Genomic DNA, 5605 nt, shown 5'->3' on the forward strand with positions numbered 1-5605 from the left:
CTCATACAGGCAGTAAGCGATATGGAAATAAAACTCAAGTGTCTGTCCCACCTATTTTCTTCACAAACCATCTGCCTCTCATGACAGGGACTCAATAAACAAAAATTTCTTTCTCTTCTCCTCTCACACAGGCATGAGCACAGGCTTTGCTTTTTCATGATCAGGTGAATGCACAAAGTCTTATGATGGATTATCATGACTATCTGGGCTGGATACCTTTAGACATGAAGAGTTCATGAAGCTTGTTAGAATCCACTTTTACGATGCCCATTGGAATGTCTCCCAAACCCAAGGAAACGTGACCAGAGAATTCACCTGTTGGTGCCTCTGAGCCTCAAGGTTCCCTGATGTGCAGAAGGGAACTAAAGGCCCAGGGGCTGAGCACGGTCTTACACACTTCTTTTCCTGTTGGAGAAATGCTTGAGACTAAGGGATGGCTTATGTAAAAGTTCCTGGAGTGGAGGACAGAAGAGAAAGCCCAAGGCCATGCCAATTTCCTAAGCAAAATTTACAAGTTTTGATATCATCTCTTCGTCAGTTTACTTACTAGCTTAACACTGTACTGTTTACATCCCCAACCCCACTTATTCTGAAAAAGCTATCTTACTCTATACTGAACAGGATCTTTGAATCCAGGTTGCATTGGTTATAAACAATATTATTTCAGGCAAGTTGTTCAGCTCCTCTGAGTCTTAGTTTGCTCATCTGTAAAATGTGATTAACAATAGCACCTACACCCAGAACTAGAGTGACAAGTAAATGACATAGTTTAAATGAAGTGCTCCCTGCAGTGCTTAGCATGTACTAAGTGCTCAATAAATAGCATGAATGGTGATGAGGATAAGGATGTTGATACATGTTGACATGGATATTGTCAACTAACTCCCTGCTAGGGAGGTATCTGTTCACAGAAAAGTGTTGTCCATCCTTCAGTAGCCAATGGAGGTCATGTCCTCAAGAGTCACTTCCTTTTTCTATTCCTTTAAAAAAGTGTTAGTTTTTTCTTCCACTCAGCTCCAATTGCTCATTTTCTGTAGCTGTGTGTTAGCACTTATTATTTTGTATTATACTTGTTTCTATGTCTGTCTTGTTCATTGGGCTGTGAGCCTTCATCTGGCAAGAACCTTTAGAAAACTGTTTCTACACTTGGCTAGCTGCGTGACTATGGACAGTCATGTCCCCTCTATATATCTCAGATTTTTATGTCCACTTAAAAATGTGGTGAGGACACAAACACTGTGTCAACTGTAAGACTATACATATTCATGATTAAGTATAATATCTTATTTGTCTACTCTTTCCACCTGAATATGGAAGGTAAAGTGAAGCTAAGAAAGAAAAAATCAAAGAAAGATGTCGGTTTCCTGCCCAGTTGGATATTGCCTTCTGTTATCCAGTTGCAGCATTTTATCATGAGATGATACAAAAATCCACTTGTTGCTGCAAGCCCCAGCTGTCAGGGGCAAAGGAGAAAGGCACACGAGCAGGGGAGTGGGCTGGTGAAAGCTGTGGCCTGAAGTTTTATTCAGATCCTAAAACAAAACCCTACATGTGGAGTGCAAAACTGTTAACAGCTACAGCAGCCTAAACTGTCTGCCAGAGCCCACCTGAATGACAAGCAGGGGATGGAGGCAATTGTTCAGAGATCCCAGTAGTGAGCTACAACACAGTGACACCACAGCATGTCATCCAAACAGCCCTTTTACATGGCTTCAATTGTGAGTGGGTGCAGGGTGGAAGCTCGTGAGAGAATGCTGAGCTGTTAGACTGTTTGCCAGGAAGCAGGGATTCAGAACATTGCAGCTTTCAAAAGTAGAACAAGACTACACATGGAACAGTAGCATGGATGTGGATGTGTGTGTATGTCTGTGTGTGAATGCACAAGTGTAGGAGAGTGAGACCACAGCCTACAGTCCTAGAATTAGCTGAAATTTGAAAGATCTGGTCCAATGCTTCACAAGTGGGGATATCTTTGATTGTCATGACTGAGGGGTGCTACTGGGGATGCTGCTAACAATCCTGCAACACAGGGGGCAGCCCCCACAACAAAAAATATCGGACCCACTATGTCAATGGCACAAAAGTTGAGAAACCCTGCCCTAATCCAACTCCTTTCTACAGATCATAACCTGAGTGGTANGGGGTGCTACTGGGGATGCTGCTAACAATCCTGCAACACAGGGGGCAGCCCCCACAACAAAAAATATCGGACCCACTATGTCAATGGCGCAAAAGTTGAGAAACCCTGCCCTAATCCAACTCCTTTCTACAGATCATAACCTGAGTGGTAGATCAGGCTAGACTCCCATCTTCTGGCTTCTGGTTAAGAGCTCTCATGCTGCCACGTTGTCTTGGCAGGGCAGTGGATGTATGTGGGTGCTGTATTTGAATCTGCTTTGTTGTTGTGGTCTGTGATACAATCTATATTTCAGCAAGTAGAGATGAGTGCTTTATGGAAGAAGTCGGAAAATGTCTCTGTTGACTTAGAAAATTACAGTAATCCACAGAGCACTAAAAATGAAAATGAAAGTTTCTGTAAAGTGCATTTTAATAGAAATGGATATTTTGTTGGGCTAAAACAAGGAAAAGCACATATGTTACCCAAATGTTGTTACATGAGATATGATGACAGGCACTGTGACTCCCATTGTATTCACAAGACCATATTAGCAATAACAGTGCTGGAGACTTGGAATAATATAAGGGTCACATGACTGGTATTTATTGAGCATCTACTATGTGCTTGGCTTTAAAATTTTCTGTTTTCTTTGTACTAGCCAAAGAATCCAGTCCAAAGTAGGTATTAATAAAGGAGTATTCCACAAAGTGGGCATAGCTATCCCATTTAACAGATGAGCACCTTGGGACTCAGAGACATTTAAATAACTCTCCCAAACTCACAGTTCCTAAGTGTTAAATTCAGGAATCCAACCTGTGCATATCTCATTACAAAGTCTGCACAATTTCCAGAACATTCCCCACCCTCCCAGCCCAGCTGAAATTAGATCCTGCCCTCCAGAGATTTGAAATANAACATTCCCCACCCTCCCAGCCCAGCTGAAATTAGATCCTGCCCTCCAGAGATTTGAAATATAGAAGGAGAGTTATGCACATGTGTGAGCCATTCTAATATAAAGCATGCCACCATAAGTACTATAACGAAGAAATAAAGTTCAGTGGAGGAATAGAGGCCAGAGAAAGTGTTTTCAACCAGTGGAGGAATAGATGCCAGAGAAAGTGTTTTCAAAGAACTCTGGAAGGGCCCTTTAGAAAAGGTGGTGTTTGAGCAGGGCCTTAAATAGCATGTAAGGTTTCATTAAGCAGAGATTGGGAAAAAAGAAATTTCAGCAGAGTGTGTAGCATAGAAAAAGCCTTGTGGTGTGAGGGGGTGGAGAGTGGAATGGGTGTGTGTTGAGGGTGTCACTAAAGGTGGCAGTGTTTCATGAGAACAGCTGATCGCCCATCTCTCTCCCTCTGCCCCTCACCAAGCAAGAACTGTGTGCTTCATTTCTGTGCTGTACATAAGGGTGAAAGCATTATGGGTGTTTAATACGTTGATGCATTCAGCCAGTATCATACTGAGCACCTATTATGTGTCAGATATTGTTCTAGAAGACGATATTCACAAGTGGACAGAGAGCCCAGGCTCTCAGGGGGCTTATTTATACTGTGGCGGGGGAAGGAGTGAGTGAATGAGCCATAACTCCGTGAGTGGAGGTGTGGAATGCCCAAAAGAAAAGCAACACCAGCAACGGAGCCAGCCCTGAGGGGTCCTGAGGCAGGGGCCTTGGGCCTCAGCCCTGCCCCTACTGCACATCCAGGCTGGCAATGGAGCGAGCCAGTGCCCGGCATCCTCAGACGGGGCCAGGCCAGCCCTGCCCCTGCCTGCAACCGGATTCTGGAATGTACTTATTAACCACGTGTATTTCTTTGGGGTGTGTGATTTATCTGCTCATGTCCTTAAACAAGTCTCTGCTTAGATTTTTCTAATTCATTTTTAAGAGTTCATTTTTGCAATAAGGATTTAATCTTTGTGTGTTTAAAAAAAAAAAAAAGTAGTTAGTACAATAATGGTTACCAGAGGCTGGGAAGGGTGGGGGTGGAGGGGGAAACATTAGGGGTGAACTAATGAGGGCAAAACTATGCTATCTACTCTAAGTGAATCATTGTGCAGATATGCATGTATCAAAACAACACTCTGTATCCCACAAAACTAAATATAAATAAAATTGAATTTTTTTTAAAAAAAGCACAGCAGGTGAGCAGGGATTGAGACTGGGGTCGCTGCCTGTTATATGGGGTGTCCAGGAAAAGCATCTCTGATAAAGGGGCTTCTGAGAAGAGACCTGAGGGAAAGAGGACATGGGTGATGCAGATCTCAGGAGAGAAGAAATGCCAGGGGAAGGAAGGAAAAGAGAAAGGGTCAGGGTCAATTTATGTGTGGACATAGCCACAGACCAGTTTGCATTTCAATCTCCCACAGGGTGCTTACAGTTTCGTGGCCATGAAAGTCATTTTGAGGGAGCAAAAATGCATTAAATGAGCATTTACTACCTGCCAGGAACTGTGTTGGTTGCTTTACACATGTGACCTTGTGGCAGTACTGTGAGGGGGAGGAACTATTGTCCCCATTTTACATACGGCAAGGAGGGTAGACTGAGATTCAGAAAGGTTAAGTAACTGTCCCAACGCAAAGCTAGCAATAGCATAGTCAGAACTGAAGGCTTTGCCGTCCAATTCTGGATCCCGTGGACACATGTGGCTATCGAGTGCTTTAAATGTGGTTAGTCCAAATGGGGATGTGCTACAAGCATAAAATACACATCCACGGGATTTCAAAGACTTATCAGGAAGAATAGAATCTAAAATATTTTATACTGACCACATGGTCAAATACTACTATTTTGGATGTATTGGGTTAAGTCAACATTATTATTAGAATGAATTTCACCTGTTCCTTTTTAATTATTTTAATGTGGTTTTTGGAAACTTTAAAATTACATATGTGGCTGGTATTCTGTCTCTACTGGGCAGTGGGAGACTGGGACGAACTCTCGTGCTCTATGACACCACTCAGGAAGGTCATTCATCCATCTCCACATTTTTATTAATGTTGTGGAGCCCGACTTGCTCTCCCTTGCAGCTCTTTGGTTGAGACACTGTGCACGCGCCTCCTTCCTCCAAAATCTATGAACAAACAATAAAAACACTACAAATAAAAACTCTCATGACTAAGGGCCACAGCTCCCAAACCCCATATCCTGGAGATGGCTCTGGATGTCCACCACTATGCATTTCAGAACTGTTGTTCTTCCAAAAGATTCACAAAGGAAATTTCCTGCCACTGAGATTTAGAGCCTGTGAAAGAGAGGCTGGTTCTATTCCAAGCGCTGTCCTTGACCTCCTGTGACCTTCAGTGAGTCACAGGCCCACTGCTGAGCCGTGCTCTGGCTGACCAGAGCCACTGACACCAGCTGTAACACGGAGAATATGAGGGGCCTTTGGCTGAACTGTGCTATATATAAGCATGCAGTGTTATTAAGGGAATCGGGTTCATCCCACACAGAGTGCATTCTCTAATTGTTGCATTGTAAATTATTTACAT

General features: G+C 43.2%; 1 protein-coding gene across 1 annotated transcript in view; it reads right to left on the minus strand.

Moving 5' to 3' along the window:
- Positions 1 to 5605, minus strand: part of BRINP1 (bone morphogenetic protein/retinoic acid inducible neural-specific 1) — a 205145-nt gene that overhangs the window by 141590 nt on the left and 57950 nt on the right. The gene's annotated exons all lie outside the window — the stretch shown is intronic.

The sequence above is a fragment of the Galeopterus variegatus genome, unplaced genomic scaffold (genome assembly GCF_000696425.1).
Source record: "Galeopterus variegatus unplaced genomic scaffold, G_variegatus-3.0.2 Scaffold1593, whole genome shotgun sequence".
In the NCBI taxonomy this organism is placed as follows: Eukaryota; Metazoa; Chordata; class Mammalia; order Dermoptera; family Cynocephalidae; genus Galeopterus; species Galeopterus variegatus.